The sequence below is a fragment of the Dipodomys merriami genome, unplaced genomic scaffold, assembly GCF_024711535.1.
Source record: "Dipodomys merriami isolate MVZ:Mamm:240054 unplaced genomic scaffold, mDipMer1.0.p SCAF_24, whole genome shotgun sequence".
Taxonomy (NCBI): Eukaryota; Metazoa; Chordata; class Mammalia; order Rodentia; family Heteromyidae; genus Dipodomys; species Dipodomys merriami.
In genome coordinates, this window is record NW_027203826.1 from 17,557,510 (window position 1) to 17,582,919 (window position 25,410).

Genomic DNA, 25,410 nt, shown 5'->3' on the forward strand with positions numbered 1-25,410 from the left:
AGCTTATAATTAGAGTTTTTAATAGGTTTGGGACAAATCTAAAAGTAGGTCAGGATTGGGGCAATTCTTTGTTGTATGGGACTATTCCTATTCCCAAATGTAGTACATTCCTTTGAGAACCACTTCTATGGGGTTTACAGATGAGTGACACATGGTGTTTCTCTATCCTAAAAACTTAAAAGAGACCCATACTCATCGCATTTTACATTGTACAAGACAGCATTTCTATACCTCCCACAGATTCATCACTCTTCATCCCAAACTGTTTCAACTTAATTCCTTCCTAGATTATAAATAAAGTTTCCAGTCAGGCACCAGTAACCCACACCAATAATCCTAGCTACTTGAAGAGGTTGAGGTCTGAGGATTGTGGTTCAAAGCCCAGGCAGGAAAGTCCATGAGACTCTTATCTCCAATTAATCAACAAAGAACTAGAAGTAAAGCTGTGGCTCATAGTGGAGGGCCAGCCTTGTGCAAAAAAAAACTAAGGGAAAAGATTCAAGCCTCAGTGAAAGCATGCATGCAGAAACACACACACACACACACACACACACACACACACACACACACACACACACACACACACACACACACACACACACACACACACACACACACATCTAAAGCCAATTATCAAAATAAGAGATTTAGAGAATGAAGCAATTATATTTTCTATACCAGTAAGTAACAGAGTTAAAAAGTGTAACTTCAGGGAAAAAAAGTAACACCAGCAAAAATAAAAAAAATACCCAGGAATGAATCCACCAGAAAAAAAAAAGGCAAGGTTTATAAAAACAAAATTATAAAAAAGCTTTAAATGACAAGAAGACTTGAGTGATCCATACTTTAAAAAAAAAAAAAAAGTGAAACATCTACTTCACAGGATTTGTGGGGGGAGGGGGGGGGAGAGGGAGAGTGGATGGAGACTAATGCCAGGGCCTGACACATGGTAGGCATGTACTCTACCACTGAACCACGCCCCTGTTCCTGGGAGTTTATAGTTAGCAAAACAGAAACTCTTAAAAGTCTCAGTCTGAGAAACTCTGCTCTCCTAAAAAAGAAAGGCATTTAACTTGGCATTGTGGATGCTGGAAAGAAGATCCTTCTTTAAAAGAAACAATTTTATGGTTGGCTTCAGCTATTTTCTTGTTCTTAAAAGAAAGTTCAACAGAACAAATAGGAAGGTCTTCTATTATGGCTGTGCACAACAAGGAGGATGTCTTAAATCTTGTCAAAACAGTACTGTGGCCTTTCTCCAAAGACCAGTCAATACAACTCTTTCAAATACTCTTCTAAAGCCACGGTTTGGACATATTTAATGGTTAAATTTAGCCCTATGCTTCTCTGTCAAGTTTAGAATTAAGACTTCTGATATGAAAACCAAAGAGTAGTCAACTGCCTACCATTTCACAAGTCAAGTACCTAGTTCTAAATCATTGACCTAATGAGTTAAAATATCTTGTCCTCAATGAGCTCATATGAAAAAACAAGATGAATACATACTATAAAAAGATACCCAAAGAAGACAATATGCTCACATCATCCAGTGGTACAATAAACACTGTTGTATCACTATTCTAGAATGTCGGTAAGAATTTTTAGAGACAAGAATTTGCTTCCAAAAGAAACTGGGACAACAAAGCTCAGAGGACACACAACACGATATATTTTGGGCAAAGGACTCTGAGAAAATAAAGAGAATGTGATTGACTAAGAAAGGAAGAAAAAAACATAGATATCAGTTCAAGGAGATCACAATCTTTTAGAAAGCAAAAACTAAGCTGAAAAAAACCTACCAGCAAAGGCAATCATTTATAACCATTCACACTAGGCATCCTCAGTTTGAATGATAAAAAGATGCCCAGAGACACTGATTTACCAGTGGCTTAAAAAGAAAAAAAAACAGGAAGAAGAAGAAGAAGAAAAAAAAAAACTCCTTAGGACAGAGTAGGAAGGAGAAAATGGAAGGGAGGAGTCACCTGCTTCTGAGAATGAAAACAGAATTAAGTGATACTTTTAACAAAGCTAGGTTCCAAAGAAAATTCTGCATAGGCATGGGAGATGAAATTGTCTTTTACAAAAACAAAAAACAAAGCCGGGCTTCAGTGGCTCATGCCTGTAATCCTAGCTACTCAGGAGGCTGAGATCTGATGATCTTGGTTCAAAGACAGCCCAAGCAAGAAACTCCATGAGGCTCTTACTCCAATAAACCACTCAGAAAACTGAAGTGGCACTGTGGCTCAACTAGTAGAATGCTCACCTTGAGCTGAAGAGCTGAGGGATAGCACCCAGGCCCAGAGTTCAATGAAGTCCCACCACCGACCAAAAATAGTAATAACAAGGGGGAGGAGGAGGAGGAGGAAGAGGAGGAGGGGGAGGAGGAGGGGGGGAGGGGGAGGAGGAGGGGGGGGGGAGGAGGAGGAGGAGGAGGAGGAGGAGGAGGAGGAGGAGGAGGAACAAAAGCAAAAAGTGAACTGAAATCCATATAAGAATAGAAACATTTTTCTATTAAAACAGGTTGAAAGTTTTCAATACTATTTTCTTCTCTTAAACATTCACATAAGGTCCTCTTTGGAATTCTAAATATTGCTACCATAAGTTAGCAACACCATTATACCTACCATTCCAACTACATGGGAAGCACAAAAAGATACTGTGGAGGCAGGCACTGGAGCTCATACCTATAATCTTAGCTATGTAGGAAGCTAAGATCTGAGGAGCAAGACTTGAAGACAGACAGCCAGAAAAGCCTATGAGACTCTTATTTCCAATTAAACAATATAAACCTGGAAGTGGAGGTGTGGCTCAAGTGGTAGAGTGCCAGCCTTGAATGAAAAAAGCCAAATGAGACTGTGAGGCACTGAGATTCAAGCCCCAGTACCATCAAAACAAACATACACACATAAATACATTCATATATACATGGAGTTTAAAAAGTAAAAGGCGGTATGCTATACACCTAAGACATAAAAGTCAATACAGGAGCCAGGCACCAGTGACTCATGCCTGTAATCCTAGCTTCTGAGGAGGCTGAGATGTGAGGATCTTAGTTCAAAGCCAGTCCAAAAAAGAAAGTTCATGAGACTCTTATCTCTAGTTAACCACCAGAAAACTCCAAGTGGAGCTATGGCTGGAAGTGGTACAGTGCTAGACTTGAGCAAAAGACCTCAGAGAAGCACCCAGCGCTGAGTTCAAGCCTGACAAACAAACAAGCAAACAAACAAATAAAAAATCAATATGGAAGAGTGCAGGGACAATGAAAACCAGGACTTCTGAATGGCCTGCTTTTTACTCAGAATTTAATCTTGGGTCTTTTCTGAACTGTCCCCATTACTTCTCAGTGTCTGTCAATATTTGTTAGAAGACTTAAGAAACAATGAATTTTATCATAATGATGAGTGCTAAGGCAACAAGAGGAATTCCAAAGTGGCCAAGTCTTCCCACTGGAACTGAGATTTGCAGACTTTTGCTCTGAAAGACAATTAGTATGGAACAAGACAAACATAGAAAGAGAAGACAGGGCACCCTCCTGTGTGGACCTGTTCCCTAGGACCAAAAGAAACACAGAGAAGGAACAAAACTAGACTCCCTGAACTTGGGTATCATTGCGGCCATTAATTAACCAAACACTCTTTCCTTTAGCATTGGCATTAGCCTATGTGCTTAAAAGTGAAAGACTAAATTCTCTCTTCTTTACCTCCAGATTTAACTCAATTTTAAATCCAAAAATCTGAATTCAGGTGACTAGTTCTGAAGTCTTCTCTATCATAAAAAATCAAAGCATTTCAAAGGAATCTTAAAGGATATGGACTGCACTGCATTTTTTTCTTATTGGGGAGAGGGGTACTGTTTTAACAAGGTATTATTATGTAGCCCAAGCAAGCAGAAAACTCAACTCTTCTGCCTCTGCCTCCTGAGTGACAGTACTATAGACATTGCCACATACTCAGCTACTACCTTGCTTTTTGGTTCTGTTTTTTGTACTGGACTGGGATTTGAACTCAGGGCCTTGAGCTCTTCATTAGCTTTTCCAATCAAGGCTGGCACTCTACCATTTGAGCCACATCTCCACTTCCCATTGTGTGTTTTATACAGGCATCCTGCATTCATCCTTATCTCATATATTCTTCCAGTGCTCAATAAAGACTCTGTTAAAAAAAAAAAAATCTTTTAACCTGACCCTGTCAGCTTGGCAGTACCTGGAGAGCCCCAGCCATTCAGTCATCCTGAATGCAAGCCTTTCATCAGGACAGAGACTGCAGCCTCTTCTAAGACTCACAACCATTCCACAGCCAGAGCCGCCTTCCTGTTTTAAAATCAATAATGCCACTCCCTTCCTTTCCCTTTCCTCATTCCCACTCCTTTCTGGCTGTGCTAGGGATAGAAACATTAATTTCTTTCTTTGTATTACATATTTGTATTCTTATTCTAAAGGTGAGGTCAGAGGGTTTACAGTTTCGTAAGTCAGATAGTGAGTGAATTTCCTTTTGGACAATGTCACCCCTTCCTTTATTTTCTCCTAGTTTTTCCCTCCTGTCCCTGCCCACAAGTCTAAACATTTCTTTTTTTACCTAGGTTTCAGTCTCTCTATAGATTAGGGCTTAATACTCCAGCACTTAAGGAAAGTGGAGCAAATTCCAAATAAACCAACTACTTGGAAGCTTTGGAAGGTCCCACCTCTGACACTGTCAGCTGCTTCCCTGCAGATGTTTTATCCCTAGAATCACGAATGGCCTTTCCAGTCCCATCTTTTGTTCCTGACAAGGTTACTGGGCTTCCTTAAGACTTCCTGTTTGAACAACCACACACTTTGGGTATTCAAATTCCCATGTGTCCATTATTCACCCATAAAAGGGACAGGAGGAAGTAACCAGCCAGCAGAACACAAAATGATGTATGAACAAAAACAGCTGTAAGCTAGCAAGAGGACAAAAAGACAGCAGGGATCTAGGCAATCTGTGGATTTCAAAAACAAGGTCTATTTGGTCAGGCATGAGAAACCTGCTGATTCAGAGAACTGGGGGCTGTTCCTAACTGAAAATCACTACAGATGTAAGGAAGACTTCCATCATCCCAACACCCCTCCTACCACCAGTGTGCTGCACAGAAACAAAGCCTTCCCGCCCTTCCCTGACAGAACTGTCCACAGCATTTCCAAAGGATTTCCAAAATATGTAATGTAGACTGTATTTCCCAATACAATGAGTAGATCCCCCACCTCTTTCCCCCAAGTCGAATATGGGAAAAAAAAAAAACAAAAACAGAGGAAAGCACAGACATTAAGAATACACACAGTCACCAAGGAGCACTTAAAACAAGTCTAGATTCTCCAGACATCTGGAAGGTACAGTGACTTCCAGAATCAGTCTACCTAGCCATTGACTGTGTCAGGACATAACAGCTTAAAGTGGATATGCTTCATACTGAAGCCTTATCAGAACGACCACAAAACCAAATGTTTCCCAAATCCACCAGGAATCAATGACAACTTACTTCTTGGCATGTGGCAAAAATGCTGAAAACAGCAATAAACAAATAGGCTTGAGCCTCTAATGCAAGCCTGATAAAGTAAACAAATCCTATTGCAGCTGCATCACAGATGTTCCCACAAATTCATAATCCGTAGAATTCTAAGAATTCATGGTCTCTAATAAACTTTCTGTCTCATGAATTTATTTAAAATGCTTACTATAAATGCAACACTATGTATAGAACTGTTCTAAAAGTGAATCCAAGACACGCAAGCCCACTAAACGTGACCCTTCCCCCAGGAAGAGAGAGTCAGATGACTGAAGCAATCAAAGTACACCATTGCTGTTTTAGTTTCTAATTCTCCTTCCTCTGTCCATACCATAATCTCCCTTAGCCCCTGGCTTCTTCCCATTGCTAAAAAGAACGTGTGTGTGTGTGTGTGTGTGTGTGTGTGTGTGTGTGTGTGTGTGTGTGTGTGTGTGTGTGTGTGTGTGTGTGTGTGTGTGTGTGTGTGTGTGTGTGTGTGTGTGTGTGTGTGTGTGTGTGTGTGTGTGTGTGTGTGTGCGCGCGCGCGCATGCGCGTGCATGTGTCTGTGTGTGTGTACTGGGGCTTGAACTCAGGGCCTTTTACTCCTGCTTAGCATTTTTTGCTCAAGGCTGATGCTCCCCCACTCAACTCACACCTTTACATCCAGCTTTTTGCTGGCAATTTTAGAGATAGGAGTCTCTTAGATTTGTCTGCCTGGGCTGGTTTCAAACCCTGAACCTCAGATGTCATCCACCTGAGATCATAGTCCTGAGCCAATAGCACCCAGCTAAAAAGAATAATTACAAAGAATGAAAATTACAAGATGCTTACCTGTATCTGGTATAAACCAAGTAAGAATCTAAAAACTTTGCAACATCACTGGTCCTATTGCAGTAATGTACCTGCTAACAGGAACCAATGAGAAACAGCACTACCAAAACAACCACCTCTACCTTAACATCATTGGTCAGAAACTAATTCAGCCCAAAACTTTTCTTTTTCTTTTTCTTTTTCTTTTTTTTTTTTTTTTTTGGGGGGGGGAAGGGGTCAATCATGGGGCTTGAACTCAGAGCCTGCGCTCTGTCCCTGCTCAAGGCTAGCACTCTTACCAATTTGAGCCACTGTGCCACTTCTGGTTTTCTGGTGGTTAACTGGAAATAAGAGTCACAGATTTTCTTAACAGATCTGGCTTTGAACCTCAATCCTCAGAGGCTACTCAGGAAACTACTTGGTGAGTAGCTATGATTACAGGTATGAGCCATTGGTACCCGACTCCTCCTAAGCCATTCTTTACAGCTTAAAAGGAAATCATGTCTTTCAAACTCCAGAATTTCATGATTGTATTTTTCTGTTTAGCTACTCTCTTAGCCCACTTTGTACTGCAATAACAGAATGAGCTAACTTTCATTTATAATGAATAGAAGTATCTTTCTGTTCTGGAGGCTGCAAACTCTAAGCTTTCTGACATCTGGTGAGGGTCCTCTTGCCGTGTCACAGCATGAGCAAGAGCATGCAAAAGAAGACAAAAGATCGCCCTCACTTTTGTACAAACTCATATCCACTATATAAGGATGTTAATGCATTGAAGAGCATGAGCTAGTCATCTCTTCAGGTCCCAGCTCTCACACTGATGCACTGAGGATTAAGTTTCCAACCCATGGACCCTGGTTAGAGTACACTCAAAACAAAGAAGCCACATATTTTTTAAAGACCTCCAGATATGCACACATTCCAGAAAACACAGGGTCTAAATGCTGTAGGAGACAGGACCAAAAAACTTAAACTCTGCACCTTGATCTAAACATTTTACATTGCCAAGTTACTACAATGTATCCTTAACAGTTTCTGAAAATAAGATGGTCCTGGGTTTTGAGAACATATGGGATGAACATTCCTGCCTCTAATTAGAACCTGTGTTGTCACAGCAGGAAAACATTACTTCCCAGTTTTCCCATCTCTGCCAGAGAACAGACAACTTGCCTAGCCAGTGTGAGACCCTGAGTTCAATTCCCAGAATTGTCAAAAAAGAAAGGGGAGGGGGAACCTCAGAAACTATTTACCTCATTTTATCATGCAGGGATAGGAGGGGCCTTTTAAACCCAACATTTAGTCCCCTAATGTTACCTGGCCTTCCCACAAGAAAGAAAACTGATCACAAACACTCAAGTCATCAGCACATTCATCACCAAAATTCAGAGAATGGGTCCTAAGCAAGTCTGAACAAAAGCAAAGGCAGAAGGGCAGTAACAGCCCAGAAAAAAAAAAAAAAAAAAGGAGTGTGTATGTGTGTGTTTAATTTCAATTTCTAGAGGTAAAATATAAACAGAATATCACAAAACAGAGTAAATGCATGCCCTAAATGGAAGTATGTGGAAGTATGACTGCTCTTCTGAAGTAAGTTATCCCTAAGTCCTTTTACTGAATCTTAGCTCTGTAATGCTCAGGGAAGGCTGAAAGGGGTTAAAGCTGGCTCACTAATGTATTTGTATATATAGCTACCAAGGTAATGTCACTTCTAAGCCCCCAAGATAGAAACAGTGACAAAAAGAGAAAAATGAAAAGAAAAGCAGCTCTGAGATCACAGCAGTTACTTACCCACAAGTCACTAAAAGCTATGTTATACCTATTCAGTTAGTGAACTTGAGTTGCAACAACAACAAAAAGCCACCAACCATTTACGAGAACTCACTTGGATCAAAGGGGCACAAAATAGAACCTGGAGATCAACCAAGCCTCCTTATCTTCAAAGATGCCAGATAAAGTAAGCAGCCGAACTCAAGTCAGAAATCCAATCACAAGGAGGAACACGGATTCAGAGGAAGGAGATAAGTGGCGTTCCCCTATGAACACAAGCACCAAACACCCAAGGGTAGGGGCAGACGCTGACAAAGTCCAGGACCTCATCTCGAAATTCAATAAATTCCTTAGAAATTCCTAGAGGCATTGATGACTAGTATACAACTACTAACAAAACCTAAAACTCTTCCCTTAGCAACAATCCTTTCTTCTTCACAAATAAGTGTAAAAAATCATTTTTTTAACATAGCAATCCAGAGCTCCTCAAGCAAAGGTCTGTCAGAGAAACCAGGTTAGCTTCTAGGTTTGAGATATTCAGTCCTTTCATTCTGTCATTTAAGGTCTTCTGAAAATGTTTCACACCAAGTCTAATCTCACATGACAGAGTGGCAAGAGCATATAAAATAGTCCGACCATATAAGGTATAAATCATTACACAAATACACAGCTAGGGAGACATTTTTTTTTTCATTTATGGGCATTGTACTAAATGAAACTGCTTCTCTCTGTCTGTCTCTGTCTTTGTCTCTCTCTCTCTATTTGGCTTTGCACTTGCTAAGCAGTTACTCTACTACTTGAACTACCTCTCTGGTCCCTTCTTGCATTGGTTATTTTTGAGGTAGTGTCTCAATTTATGCCCACGCTGGCCTGAACTGCAATCCTCCTATTTGTGTTTTCTTGTGTTACTGAGGGCAACAGATAAGCGGAGATGACTGGTGCACTTCACCTTGCCCAAACCATTAGTTGAGACGGAGTCTCTCAAACTTTCTGCCATACTGGCCTTAAAATACAACCCCCCCTCCCCCATCTCTGCCTCCCAAGCAGCTATGATTACAGAACTGAGGCACTTCATCCAGCTGCACTTCCTTTATCCTGATGGAATTTACCAAGTGTTTGAGGCGGTAAACAAATAACACTCATGGGCAAGAAAAAGAATCTGATTCAAACCAAAAAGAACTAAAAAGGGGGTCTTCCCATTTAGGAAGTATGCTACTTCTCTATCATACTTTACCTGCGCTTCTAGAATTTAAGGTTTAAAAATAAATAAATAAATAAACTGAAAAAGAAAGGAAAAAAGCCAATTCAGACCTATGAAGTTGGCTGAGAACAGAATAGGAGATTCTACTTTCAAGGAACCCCAGAGAAGTACAGGTGATGTAATCATCTTACTCCACATAGATAATGATGACTCAAGAACTCAGAGGTCACAAGAAGTCACCCCACAAATGGCACAATGACTTACCTTCTGCTGTCACCTTGTTTTCAAGCTTGTTTTCTCTCAGGAACCCACCCAGCATCCCCTACCCCACCCCCACCCCCATCACTCCATGGAAAGGAAACAATCCTTTTACAATTACCTGGGACTTCAAAAACTTTTCCAAACAACCCAGCTTCTGACAAGTACTCTTTTTATGTCCATTACCTTTCCCTGGAGACTCCAGCAGCTTCTCTGAGCCTTGTTCTAACCATATCCTTCAATATGCTCTGCAGGTCCTCTGCACTGTACACAGTTTATTATGCATACATAATATAATCACATACATTCTATAACACATAATCTCAGCACCAGTTATATTACCCATCCATGAATGCGTTCTCCTACCTCCTCCAACACATTACAAATGACCAAAGATTAAAGAGAGGGGGGAGGATGGGAAGGGATGGGAAGGGGAAACAAAGGAGGAGGCTACAATGCTTGATAAGAAATGTACTCATTATCTTGCCCATGTAATTATAACCCCTCTGTACAGTATTTTCACAATAAAAAATAAAAAAATAAAATAAAAAAACTTTTAAAAAGGGCTGGGAAGGTGGCTCAATGGTAGAGCGCTTGCCTTGCATGCCTGAGGCCCTGGGTTCTATTCCTCAGCACCACATAAGCAAAAAGAAAAAAGCCGGAAGTGGTGCTGTGGCTCAAGTGGTAGAGCGCTAGCCTTGAGCTGAAGAGCTGAGGGACAGTGCCCAGGCCCAGAGTTCAGGCCACGCAACCAGACCCAAAAAAAAAATTAAAATTAAAATTAAAAAAAAAAAGGTTCAAGAGAGAGGGTTGCATCTAGGATGGCCCACCTATACTATATTACATTTTGGGTGGGTCTTTTCCAATAGTTATAAATACAGTTTCATATGCTTCAAGCTTTAGACTGGTCATTTCTTCTCTTTTATTTTCATATGTGTGTGTGTGTGTGTGTGTGTGTGTGTGTGTGTGTGTGTGTGTGTGTGTGTGTGTATGTATGTATGTGTCTGTCTGTATGTATGTCTGTCTGTCTGTAACAGACTTGAACTCAGGGCTTCCCACTCTAGTTTGACCTTTTTGCTCAAAACTAGTGCTCTATCTCTTCGATCACACACCGCACTTTCAGCTTTTTACTGGCTAATTGCAGATAAAAGTCTCTCAGATGCTGGGCAATGGTTGCTCATACTTGCAAGCTTAGCTACTCAGAAGGCTGAGATCTGAAGATCATGGTTCAAAGCCAGTCCAGGCAGGAAAGTCTGTGAGAGTTTTATCTCCAATTAACTACCCAAAAACCTGGAAGTAAAGCTGTGGCTCAAATGGAAGAGTACCAGTTTGAATGGAAAAGCTAAGGGACAGAGCGCAGGCCCTAAGTTCAAGCCTCAGGACCAACACCAAAACAACAACAACAAAAACAGTCTCTCTGCCTGATCTGGTTTTGAATCAAGATCCTTAAATCTCAATCTCTTGCATAGCTAGGATCAGGCAAGAGCCACCAGCTCCAGGTTGGTTATTTCTTTTTCTTTTTTTGGGGGGGGAGGGGGGAGGGCGGTCCAGTTGTGGGCCTGAACTCTGGGCCTGGGTGCTGTCCCTCAGCTCTTCAGCTCAAGACTAGTGCTCTACCACTTGAGCCACAGCGCCACTTCCAGCTTTTTTCTTTTTGCTTATGTGGTGCTGAGGAGTCGAACCCAGGGCCTCATGCATGCAAGGCAAGCGCTCTACCACTGAGCCACCTTCCCAGCCCCCAGGTTGGTTATTTCTAAGAGGCCCTATTAGACATCACTATGTCTAGACATCACTACTGAAGAAATTAAAAAAGAATCTTCACAGGATATAAATAATTTGTGGAGCATTTCCTTTTCACCATAGAAATACGAATTTATAAAAAAAAAATATATAGATATTGTGAACAAAGCACAGCCATACAAAGACATTCTTGGACAATTCTCTAAACCTAGACCAACAACCACAAACTTACCATCTTACCACATCAACCCTGAGCATCATTCCAAACCACAGCCTGCCTCACACAGGTAAGAAGCACAGGGACAGCTTGTAGGCCGTTCCTTTTCAGGGTGCCATGACCTTTCCTCAATGCCTCTTGAACTCCCTAAGGGACTTCAGTTCCAACAGGCTGATAGTTCAATTAGAGCCAACTGGTTTGCTTGTTCACACAACAAATATTTGTTTATGCCTATCCATGTCAGCAGCTTCCAAAAAAGAAGAGAAAGACTGTGAGAATTATCTCTTAGGTAATTAGGCCTTAGATTCTGTGTTCTTCTGACTCCAAGTCAAAAATTACACCATAAGCTAACAAATTACCTACGTATTATTTTGTACTGAAATTAACCGCCAACTTTTTTTTTTATTTGAGGAATAATGTAGATGCATTGAAATGTGTACAACGTAAGTCTAAATGTCTATAAACAGGACACGATGTAGAACACTACATCGGAACTATGATACACAAGACCGGCCACCAAGCATGCCTCTGGAACACTGATGGCCTTGGAAGAGTCACAGCAGAGAACCATCCATCACACTGCTCAGCAGAAGGCTTCATGTGCACGGCACTTGCCATGGTGAGACAAAGTTTTCTGAGTCCCTAACTCTATACACCATACCCCACTCAAGAAATAAAGAAGGGGAGGAAGAGACAGAGAGGGGGGAAAGGAAGAAGGAAGGAAGAAGGAGGAAGAGGTGGAGAGAAAAATGGAAGAAGGGAAGAAAGGGAAAGAGAACGAGAGAGGCTGGTTTTCAATTTGATTTTCCACCAATTTTCAAGTCAAGTGATAAAATAAAGAGGAAAGAGCCAATTGAGAATGAAAACTAAAAGAAGGAAGTTTAAGATACTATAAAAGAAATAATATTTTCACAATAAAAAACTCATTTAAAAAAAAAAAAAAAGAAAGAAGGTAAATCCCTAATTCATCTCCCAGCCATCCCTTCAGGTTCTCCTTCCACGAACTGCTATATAAAAAAAGAGATAGTACCCTTTATTTTATCTCATGAATATGTAGCTGCAAAGGGCACCAGACTGTCTGGGCCCAGTTATTTTAGGCTTACCCCATGGAAGAGTGCGTGGAAAGAGATACAGATGTATTTAATTAGTGCCACCCATTCTGGTGCAATATGCTAAAAACTCAGCGACATCCCCTTAAATGAGTGTTCTGGTATCCTCGATTAGCAAGCTGTCAATTTTAGGCCCAAATGAACAAACATTTAACTTTATCTTCTTACAAGAAAGACATTGCAAATTCTAGTAGGGCCCTCTTACAAATCTTAGGGCAAGTGATCAAGATAGAATAATAGAACCTTCATGCACAATCATCTTGAAATTTTACCCACTGTAATTGACCATCTAAGATGAGAGACAAATTAATCCCTCATTTTTAAGTCTTCTCAGTAAAAATAACAAACAGCTCTGTTCTACACTTTTCCTTAAACCCCCCACTCCACAGAGAACAGCAGGAGGGCTGTCAATTAAGTACAGCTGGAGATACAAAGCAAGTCAATAATACGTGTTGATTCTGCCCGTTAACTCCACACAAATACGTGATCCCTCCCCATCTGCCTGACAACTTTAACATGGTGCTTTTCCTTTACACTTCACTGTTTTGGGGTTTTTGTTGTTGTTGTTGTTGTTTTGGGGGGGTCCAGTCGTGGGGCCTGAACTCTGGGCCTGGGTGCTGTCCCTCAGCTCTTCAGCTCAAGGCTAGCGCTCTACCACTTGAGCCACAGCGCCACTTCTGGGTTTTTTTTTTCTTTTTTCTGCTTATGTGGTGCTGAGGAATCAAACCCAGGACCTCAAGCATGCAAGGCGAGTGCTCTACCACTGAGCCACCTTCCCAGCCCTTCTTCACTATTTTGAAGAAAGAGAATACCCCAGCAAACACATCTTCTAATTCTACCCAAATGAATAAACTAAAAAGCAATGCCATAGGTAAGAAGCAAATAAGGAACTTCATTATATCCCCAATTCCTTCACTTGTTTAATAATCCCCTTTAAGAAATCAAAGGGGGTTGGTGGCTCACGAATCCTATCTACTCAGGAAGCTAAGATCTAAGGATTATAGTTCAAAGCTAGCTGGGGCAGGAAAGTCCATGAGATTATCTCCAGTTAAAAAACAAAAGCCAGAAGTGGAGATGTGGCTCAGCTAGTAGAGCACCACCCTTAAGTGAACAAAGCCAAGAGAGGAGAACACAAGCCCCTAAGTTCAAGTCCCAGTAACAGTACCAAGAAAAAGAATTTTTTTGAAGACAGACATGTAAACATATTTTAAAAGTAAAGTTTGCTTATGAACATCTTTTTTTCCTAAAGACAAAAAGTCAAGTTAACATCAAAATTATAGAAGTACATACTCACATGTGACAGTCATGGACTAGTAGAATGATATCATGGAAATGGACCTACCGCCATAGTAATCTAAGTCCCAATGTCATTCTTCATAGAAATAGAAAGATGGGTCCAAAATTTCATATGGACCCATAAAAGACTCCAAAACGCAAAAGAAATTCTGGGTAAAAAGAACAGCAATACAGGTTATCATAATAACAGAGCCAAAGTAACAAAAACAGCATGGTATGATGTAAAAACAGACCTGAAGACCAATGGAATAGAAGACCCAGAAACAAAACCACATAGCTAATTTTTAACAAAGGGAGACAAAAACATTACACTGGAGAAAAGATAGTCTCTTCAACAAATGGTTATGGCTGTCTATATACCAAAGACTAAAATTAGACCCCTACCTCTTACCCTGTACAAAATCTACTCCAAATCAATCCAAGAACTCAAAGTAAGACTTTAAGTCTACTACAGGAAACCTCTGGAAGTGACGGGCAGAGATAATTATTTTCTGAATAGATCTCTGATTGCACAGAAAACTAAGAAAAATAATTGACAAATATAATTGCATCAAATTAAAGTGTTTGCACAGAAAAAGAAATAATGACCAGACCATGAGAAAACCCATAAATCATTTTTTAATCTTCTCCAGCTCTTCAACAGATAAAGGATTAGTACCTAGAATATACAAAGAGCTCAAAAAATTACATAGTTAATAATCCAATAAGTGTGCAAGTTCTCAGAAATCTGAATAGTGGATAGATACATAAAGAAATGTTTAATATCCTTAGCCATTTGAAGGAAATGCAAATCAAAAATACACTAAGATTCTACCTCACTTTGGTCAACTTTTGTTTGTTTCAAAAAGGAATAAATGAGGCTGGAGATTTAGCTCAGTAGAACAGTACTTGCCTACCACTATTGGGTTACATCCAAAGGAGTATGAATCAATACATAAGAAAGATACCTGCAGGGGCTGGGATGGTAGCTCAGTGGTAGACTGCTTCCCTTGCACACGAGGCCCTGGGTTTGATTCCTCAGCACCACATAAACGCAAAAACCCAAGAGTGGTGCTGTGGCTCAAGTGGTAGAGTGTTAGCCTTGAGCTGAAGAGCTATGGGACTGTGCCCAGGCCCAGAGTTCAAGCCCCACAACTGACCAAAAAAAAAAAAAAAAAAAGATACCTGCATACCCATGTTTACTGCAGTGCTATTCACAAAAGCCAAACTCTGGAATCAGCCAAGGTACCCAACAATATACGACTGAATAAAGAAGATAGGGTACATATATACTATAGAATATTGAAAAACAGAATAAATATAGAAATAAATAGAACATAAATAAATAAATAGAAAGAAAGAAAAACAGAAACCATGTCCTTTGCAGGAAAATGGATAGAACTGGATAGCATCATGTTGAGCAAAATAGGCCAAGCTCAAAAAGCCAAAAATCATATATTTTCCCTTATATATATAGAAGTGAGACCTAAAAGGCATATTTATGGATATGTATGTGCATATACAGTCCTTATATGTGTATATATATATATATATATATATATATGTACACATAGAACATGATTCTAACTATGAGAACATTTCGGGAGCTGGGGAGAGGGGAAAATGAATGGACAAGTATGTATGATGACACAAGAACCTCAATGGAAGCTGCTGATCAACAGAAAGCGAAAGCAATAGAGAATATCATTCTGATCTAAATACAGTAAGCGCACATCTGAAATGCCATGGAGGAACTATAGTAAATAAAAAGTATTGTGAGCAAAGTGGCATTGTAGCTCAAAGTGGCAGCACGCTAGCCTTGAGCTAAAAGCTCAAGGACTGTACCCAGGCCCTGAGTTCAAGCCCCACTACAGACAAAAAAAGAAACAAAAAAAACTATAATGAAATATATAGCATAACTTTTCTGTTTTATAGAAAGAACAATATATTCACATGAGAATTTATGAACACAAAATTTATCAAGATTGACTTCAAGCTTTTTACCCAAAAAAAGACAGCTGTGGACTTTTTTTTTTTTTTTTTTTTGCTGGTCCTGGAACTTGAACTCAGGGCCCGGGCACTGTCCTTGAGCCTCTCTGTGTTCAAGGCAAGCTTTCTACCATCTAAACCACAACGCCACTTCCAGCCTTTTCTGTTTATGGTGCTAAGGAATCAAACCCAGGGTTTCAGGCATGCGAGGCAAGCACTGGACCACTATGCCACATTCCCAGCTCCAGTTATGAACACTTTAATTCCATATCACTTTCACATCTAAGTATTTTTTTGTTATAAAAATAAAACTACCATATACCACACTCAGGATGAACTACTATAGTGACATATACTTCACGTGAGAGGGAAAGAGGGAGAAAGGGAGAGAAGGAGAGAGGGAAAAAGGGAGAGAGGGGGAGAGGGAGAGGGAGAGGAAGAAGGAGAAAGAGGAGAAGGAGAAGGAGGAGAAGGAGGAGAAGAAGGAGGAGGAGAGAACACTGATAAAAGTCAACCTGAGCTCAAAAGTACTGCTTTATCCAGGCCAGTGGCTCATGCGTGTAATACTACTCAGGAGGCTGAGATCTAAGAATCACATTTCAAAACCAGCCAAGCAGAAAAGTCTGTAGGACTCTTAGCTCCACTAAAAACTACATAGTGGAGCTATGGCTCAAGTGGCAGAGCATTAACTTTGAGCAAAAAGAAGTTCAAGGACAATTTCAAGTCCCAGGACCATCACCAAAAAAAAAAAAAAAAAAAAAGTATTGCCTTGAAGAATGTAACATAAAATGTTTTAGGATGTTTATAATTAAGGTATATCCATTTATTCATTTACTATATGCATATCTACTGAACACTAAGCCAAACACATTGCTAAGCATTAGATACAAAGTCTCCAACCTCCATCCAAATAGTAAGTTAAGTGTGAGCCCTCTCTGTGCTTATTAAATCACTCACTGAAGACTTACAACACAAACATATGGTCTAGAGCTGAGGTCACAAAGCTTGTGTGGTGAGGTCCAGATAGTAAATATTTCAGCTTTTGCAGGCTGGGACATATGGAGTCTGTCCCAACTACTCAACTTTGCCTTTGTAGTGCACAAACAACCATAAACAAACGTTCTTTAATAGGCTTAACTATGTTCCAATAAACTTTGTAGAAAGAGATTTGAACTTTACGCAATTTTCACATGCCACGAAATATTATTCCTTGATTTCTTCAACCAATTAAGAAAGTACGAATCATTCCTCACTCAAGCTTTGTTTCATTTTGTTTTCTGTTACTGGTATTGAACTCAAGACTTGCAGCTTATTCAACTTGCTTGCTCCACTGGTGATCTTCCACTTCAGCCATGCCACTAGCCCAGCTTTTTTCTGATTAACTGGAGATGGAGTCTCACAGATTTTCTATTCTGAACAGATTCAAATCTTGATCCTCTGGCTCTCAGCCCCCTAGACCTTAGTTCAATTTTTGCTCATACACAGAAGAGACCTAAAATAATCATTACTAATAATAATGTTAAAGGGAGACTATTTAGGGATGCTAGCAGAAGGGAGCAGAAAGAAGGGGGTGATAGGGAGTAAATGCTATTGAAATACATTATATGTATATAAGGAAATAGGGCATGGAACTTACTAAAAATTGTTTTAAAAGAGCAGGAGCGAGTTAGAGCATAGAGGAATAAATTTGACCAAAGTATACTATATGTATATAGGGAAATATCACAATGAAACCCTTTTGGTACAATTAATGTATGCTAGTAAAAAGAACGATGGCAGGACTGGGCTGGAGTAGCCATGAGGACCACAGTTTGCCCACTACCAAGGCTAGAGACATAGATCTCCTCGTGAAGACCTCATGTAAGCATTGAGGTCATGAATATGACATGAATCCTTACTCATCCAAGAATGTGCAGAAGAATCTAGCAGAAGCTAGATTTAAAATATCCTAGGACATGATAAATTATACAGGACCGTAGACACTCATACATAGTGAGACCAATGGAAGACAGTCTTAGGGGTACAAATGCCTATGTGCCTCTGATCATATAAAATAATATTTATTGACATGAACTCCAGGAAATGGAAACAAAAGGGTTTTTTTTCTTTATTGTTGTTTCTGGGGGTTTTTTTCTTTGTGTCTTGTTAGTTCATTTATATCTTTGGAAGGGGAAGGAGGCACAGAAATGGAGAGACAAAGGATGAATCAATGCAGCAGTGGTACTCAACCAACACTATCTTGAAACTATAGTATGCAACTGTGGGTAGAAGGGGTGACACTCCCCAAAAAGAAATGTACTCACTACCTGACTTATGTAACTCTATACCCTTTGTACATCACCTTTTTTTTTTGGGGGGGGGGGGTCCAGTCATGGGGCCTGAACTCTGGGCCTGGGCGCTGTCCCTCAGCTCTTCAGCTCAAGGCTAGTGCTCTACCACTTGAGCCACAGCACCACTTCCAGCTTTTTTCTTTTTGCTTATGTGGTGCTAAGGAATCGAACCCAGGGCCTCATGCATGCAAGGCAAGCACTCTACCACTAAGCCACCTTCCCAGCCCCTGTACATCACCTTTATAATAACAATTTTTTTTCAAAAAGAAGCCAGGCATCAGTGGCTCACGCCTGCAATCCTAGCTACTCAAGGAGGCCAAGATCTGAGGATCATGGTTCAAAGCCAACCTGGGCAGGAAAGTCTGTGAGACTCTTATCTCCAATTAATCACCAGAAAACTGGAAGTGGTGCTGTGGCTCAAGTGGTAGAGCACTCGCCTTGAGCTAAAGAGCTCAGGGACAGCACCCAGGCCCAGAGTTCAAGCCCCATGACTGACAAAAAAAAAAAAAAGCATGGTTCTGAGGCCCAGCAACAGTAAGTGTTTAACTACAGTAACTGGATGAAACAAGTCCCTAACCTGCCTTCAAATAGGGCATGTTTAGGTGGAGCACAATAGTATACATGTATAATCCCAGCTACATAGGAAGATAGCCAATTTCAGGCCAGGCTAACAACACAGTGAGACCCTTCTCAAAAAAAAAAAATCACAAACACAAAGACTTCATGGTCTAGAAGGAGAAACAAACAAAAAACAGGTATCATAAATGCTAGACAGATCCCACAGGGTAGTAAAACCAGAACATATAATCTTCACCAGTGAGTGGGGAAAGTGGTAGAAGGAAGGAAAGGAAGAAGCGGAGGCCAGGAGGGAGAGCAGTAAAGAAAGCAGACTGACAGGGAGACTGCCTGAAGTGTTGATGTAAAGAGGGGTCCTCTGCGCATGTCAAGTGACAAAGATAAACCTAGATGTTAAAAAGGTTCAAATCTGGGGGCTGGGAAGGTGGCTCAGTGGTAGTAATGCTTGCCTTGCATGCATGAGGCCCTGGGTTCGATTCCTCAGTACCACATAAGCAGAAAAAGCTGGAAGTGGTACTGTGGCTCAAGTGGCAGAGCACTAGCCTTGAGCTGAGAGCTGAAAGACAGCGCCCATGTCCAGAGTTCAGGTTCCATGACCAACCAAAAAAAAAAGGTTCAAATCTGCCAGGTGCTAGTGGTTCACACCTGTAGTCCTAGCTACTCAGGAAACTGAAATCTGAGGATTGAGGTTCAAAGCCAGCCTGGGCAAGAAAGTCCATAATACTCCAATTAGCCACCAGAACACCAGAAGTGGCACTGTGGCTCAAAGTGGTAGAGCGCTAGCCTTGAGTGAAAAACCCCAGGGACAGTACATGAGTTCAAGCCCTGTGACAGACCAAAAGAAAGAAAAAAAGAGTTCAAATCTGGCCAGCACCAGTAGCTCATGCCTGTGGTCATAGCTATTTAGGAGGCTGAGATCTGAGGATCATAGTTTGAAGCCATGGACAGTAAAGTCCATGAAACTCTTATCTCCAATTAGCCAGCAAAAAGCCAGAAGTGGAACTAGGGTACAGATCCTACATTATATTTCCCATCATGCAAAAGGTTTGAACTTTTCCAGGAGACCTTAAGAGCCACTATTGAGTTTCTGGCTAGGAAATGACATATCAGACAGGCATTTTAGATTCAGCAGTCAATCTGAAATAAGACTACCCAAACACCTGGACCAACTTCTCACAGCCTGACTTAGTCTTTTTCAGGTTTGCAATGATGCCAAAGTGATACACATGCAGACAGCAATAAAATAAAACCATACTTTGAATTTTGAATATTGAACTTTTCTAGCCTCATGACTTACAATGTGATATTCTAGGTGACACTGGACAGCAGGAAAGAAACACAAACTCTGGTCAACTTCCGTCACTAGAGTCAACAGTCAGTGCACTCCTATGTGCTGTGCTGCTTTTCTAACTAACTATATGTTCAAGTATGACTTACTGTGTCATAACCCCACAATAAGCTGAGGAGTAGAGGGATCTACATTAAGGCAGAGGTGAGAAGGGTGGAAAGATACACATTCCAAAAGTTTGGTTTTCTTGTGATGTCCACAATGGAACCCAAGGCCCTTCTCTTGCTAGGTGAGTACACGGATTGGGATGAAGATGCAGATGCTCAGAATGAAATGGCCTCACAGCAGTGGATGCAATCTGCTCACAGAGTAATATTTACTGGGGAAAGTCTGTCAGAGTGGACTTGGGAACGAGGCCTCATCCCAAATTTATCAGAGCAAGCTAACCTAAAAATACAATTCTATAATAAATTTTCTAAAAGTAACTGAAGCCTTGAGGTTAACATGTATTCATGTCGCACAAAAAGAGGAATCAAAAATGTAAGTAAAAGGGCCTGGGAATGTGATTTAGTGGTAGAGTGCTTGCCTAGCATGCATGAAGCCTTGGGTTCAATTCCTTAGTATCACATAAATAGAAAAAGCTGGAAGTGGAACTGTGGCTAACTAAAGTGGTAGAGCACTAGCCTTGAGCAAAAGAAGCTCAGGGATGGGGAGGAGGAGGGGAAAGTGAGAAGGAGAAGGGGGGAGGGAGGAGGGGGAAAGAGAAAGGAGAGGGGAGGAGGAAGGAGGAGGGGGGAGGAGAAAAAATGATGTAAGTAAAAATTAACAGACTAACCAAATACAGTGCTTCACTGCTGTAATCCAGCACTCAGGAGACACAGGCAGGAAGATGGAGTGTTCAAGGCCAGACTAGGCTATAAAGTAAGAGCCTCTTGGGAGAGGTGTGGGTAGAGAGGGGCAGACTGAGAAAAAACCAAGGAAGATAACCAAAATTTTGGCATTTCCAAATCGCTGTATACATGAGGTTTATTTTTAGAGTTACCCTGAAAGAAACCAGGCATTCTTTCAAGAGAATTGCTGGGGAAGCTACAAGCTGTAGGGGGCACTGATGGAGTCCAGTATTTATTACTACTAGGACTTATTGCAAATCACAGCCATACAATCTTCATCCTTTGCCTTACTGAGTTATATAAAATCTAATCACTGCTCAACAGGAGACTTTTGAGTGTGTGGAGGAGGGGGTCATGGGGCCTGAACTCTGGGCCTGAGCGCTGTCCCTCAGCTCTTCAGCTCAAGGCTATCACTGTACCACTTGAGCCACAGCGCCACTTCTGGCTTTTCTGTTTATGTGGTGCTGAGGAATCGAACCCAGGGCCTCATGCATGCAAGACAAGCACTTTACCACTGAGCCACCTTCTCAGCCCTCAACAGGAGACTTTTATAAACTGTAAAATACCTTAAAGAGTGTCACTATATTATCATAATGTCATTACAACCATAGATTCCATCTAATAGAAAGTAAAGTCTACACATTACTTTCAGCAGTACCTTCGCTCTTCTACACACCACCTTTCTAGCAGGCATAGTGGTGTAGATTTCATAGGTATTTTAAATATGTTTGCAGAATATGTGGCAGTAACATGAGAATTAGGGCATAAAGAAGAGCCCAGGGCAAAGGTGTCCCCAACTTCCTAAAAGAATTTGGAATAATTGTTATTCCTCCCACCAAAATGGCCAAGTATAAATTGATGGGGTGAGAATAAAGCCTTCTACCTCCTCCAATCTGGCTCCTAATGTGTCTACTTTTTCTGCAAGCCTTAGAAAAATGGAAAAGGAATTTGTAGAAAAAGCAGTGAAGTACAGGACAAGGAAAGAGCCAACAATAACTCTTATAAAACTGCTCAGCAACTACTGGCCATTAAAGAAGAGCTCCTTAACTTCTCAAGTTGAAACCTGCAAAATGTAAATCAGGCCTTTGTGAGACAAACTAAAATAGTGTCCCCTTAGGGTACACGAATACCACAGTGAAGTCACCAGCATGAACTATACCTCGCAAAGAGTTTCCTAAGAAACAGGGAAGGAGGGCTCTTTTTTCCATGTTAAATATACACTTGTCAGATGATCGAACAGTAAAATGCAATTGTCTTAAGTATCAATTATTCTGATTTATGCACACAGAAAGCTTACATTGTGGATTAAACAGCCTCATTTAATTACTAGCCATTCCTAAAGTCTATGAGGAGTTTGGAAAGTATTTTGGTCCCAGTGTTAAGCTGGGAAGTTGTATAAACTTTAATTGAGCTGCTTATATAAGCACTCTTTTCCTTAACCTAATCATTTTAAGAAAGAGGGAAAGCTCCCTTCCTCTATGATCAAGACCTTATCTGCCACATTTCCATTCCCAACCATTATAAATTAATTAAAGGGGCTTCCGCTACAATATTACTACCACCTACCCCTACTTGGATACTAGTAAATCTTACTTATAACTTACTATTAAAAGACAAAAAGGCCAACTATTAAACAGAAACTAGTAATCTATATACAAATTAGGAGAAAAGATCCAAAAATCTGAAAGCAAATGAGAAAAAAGATCTCCCTTTAGAAAAGGGTGTCTGGCCGATGAAAATCCTCCCACCACAGGCAGGAAATGCAATCCTGGTTCCCAAAGCAACTTTAACTCTCTATTTCCAAGAATGTACTGCTCCCTGCTCTCTCAACCACTGTGTCAGAATAGGTGCTAATTGTCCTGACTTTTGTACAGCAAGTGGTAAGACCAGGTACAATGACCTAATTTGTACCTGCCATATTATTTTTTAAGTGCCTCAGTGACACCCTCTACCCACCCCACCCCAAAAAAGGTACATGTTTTTAAAAAGACCTGTGTCCTCTGATATGTGAACATTTCAGGTTACATAAGAATTTGTGCCTAGTGGTCTCTAAGGCATAGAGCTTAGCAAGAAAGACTCACACGTCACTATATTTATTGTCTGAATACACAATGACAAGTTTAATTTTGATATTATTTTTAAAGTGACTTAGGATCAGTGTCAAAACATGTATTCTCTCATAATTAGGTAATTTCTCATAATCTGACTTGGTGCATTTTTAAGGTTTTTGGTGTTTCAAGTTCAACATCAACAAGAAGGCTAGGGAAGTGATGGCTGAATCTAGTCTCCCACACTGCCCGCTTCGAGTTTCACATGCTCTGCAAGGGCAAGCACAACATGCATCACTTGTTTAAGGGTATGTGAAATGTGAACTGGCTGGGAGACTTAATGGATGCACAACACAGTCATGGTACTTGAATTCATGGGAAATAATTAGTTAGCTACAGCCCGTGGAGTAACTGGAGGAGAGAGGGCAGTCGCTGAATATCAAAACACACAATGATCTATATAAAGCCTTGCCTACCTGCCAGGAATTGCTGACAGTAACATTCATGCATGCAAACATACATCCTGGCTATTAAAAAGGAAGGGGAGAAAACATCAAACTCACTACACACAGGTCTCCCTCCCTTCCCAACACTCCACTGCACACAATTTCCTGCAGGACATCCTTTCTAACTCAAGAACAAATACAGTAGGTTCTGGTCACATTTTTATAAATTGTCTAAAAAGTATGTTTGTCTAGCCTAAATGTTGTCACACCTGTTGTCATTATTTTAAATAATATTTCTTATTAATCCATGCTCTTATCATTTAGCAAACAGGTTATCAAAACTTGAAAAATTCTTCAGCCATGAACAACTCTAAACATACAACATATTTAGCACTTAAAAAGCCATGTTAAAGAGTCCTAACTAGGCCTCTTTTACTCCCATTTCCTTTATGGAAAGCAGGAAGTGTTTCTCATTTTTTTAAATTTGTTCCTATGTTTATACTATTACACTAAATATATCTTTGCTAAAACTTTAAAGAAAAAAAAAGTCCTAACTAAATGACCTCCAAGATCTCTTCTGACCTTGTTATCACTGGGGCCCAAAGTTAATATATGTGACTCCCAGAACTAACAATCTAACTTGACTGATAGTTTCTCACCCTACTGCATTGTCTCTGCAACAGAGAAGTAACCAGAGTAATCTATCTAGCTGTGCAATCACCTGGAATAAGCCTCACCTACCTCACTTCTAAAACTAGGAAAGGACAAGATTGACAACCTATTGTTCAGAGCTTTCCAACTGAATCTGAAGCACTTGGAGACAGGCAAGGAGGCAATGTCTCTTCTTTGAAGTTTTTAAATTTGAAATAGATAAAGACTTCAAGGGTATTCAGAATTGAACACAGCAGCCTTAACAAGTCAAAACAGAAGCAAAAAATAATTGTATATAAACTGCAAAAATAATTTTGGCCAGCTTAAAAAAAAAATGTTAACACTTCAAGAAACAAAGAGGAACACCAGGAGACCCTGGGAAAACCTGAATCTTTTACAATGTCTTTAAAGATGACCCTGACACCGCCACTTCCATACATTTCAGTACTTTTAAAAGCTGGGTTCAAATACAGTCTATTTCTTCAATTGCTGAAGACCAGGTGTCTGATAGTTTGATTTTATGAACTTATTTTTCAAAAGGTTTCATCTACCTGAAGAATCATTTACAAATAAAATTGTATTAATTGCAAAAGTGTTAAATATTACTTTTCTAAAACCCACACAGTAACTTGATTAAACTTTTCAAAGCAGTTTTAGTAAGTCATATTCATTCCCTGGAATCTTGATAAAGTTTAGTGTGCTAGTGAGCACACTAAAATTCAAGATCAAAAGAACCATTGCCTACAAAGTGTCCCTTTCAAACATCCTCAAAATAATGTTATTTGCTCTATAGAATTAGCTTGCTTTGACAGAAGAATGGCTTGGGGCAGTCTGCTCTCTCTGGAAGTTTATTAGTACCAACTACTGGCAAAATCAAGTCTTCCAGTGCAGTAAGGTATGAAGCCCTCCTAATCAGATGTCAGTTTCTCACACATTATTAAGTACAATAATCAAACTGTACATATATCAATAAAGAAAAACTTATCTACATCAAACATGATTTTTTAACACTTTCAGACAAATGCGAACTTTCCTACCATAAGTTTCCTATGCATCCCTTTCCCTGTCGTTGAAAGACCGTTTACATGTGTCCCTACACTTGCTCTGAATCAAAGCAAAAGGAAAGACCATGCCGAGAGCCTTTGCCACAGGGAGAAAACGGTGCCCAGCAATTACAGTGAGTACAGACACTTCCTTTTGTTTCCCTTACCAGGATGGCTTTGTGGCTGAAAAATAACTCTACCAGTGAATTTCCATTTTAACTTTCCATACGTAATATAGGCAATAAAGGCATTTGGCTCCCCTCAAATTCCCTTAA

At 40.3% G+C, this 25,410-nt stretch overlaps 1 protein-coding gene across 1 annotated transcript in view; it reads right to left on the minus strand.

The window, feature by feature from the left end:
- The window catches only part of Lamc1 (laminin subunit gamma 1), a 117,317-nt gene that overhangs the window by 90,689 nt on the left and 1,218 nt on the right, over window positions 1-25,410 (minus strand). The window lies entirely within an intron of this gene.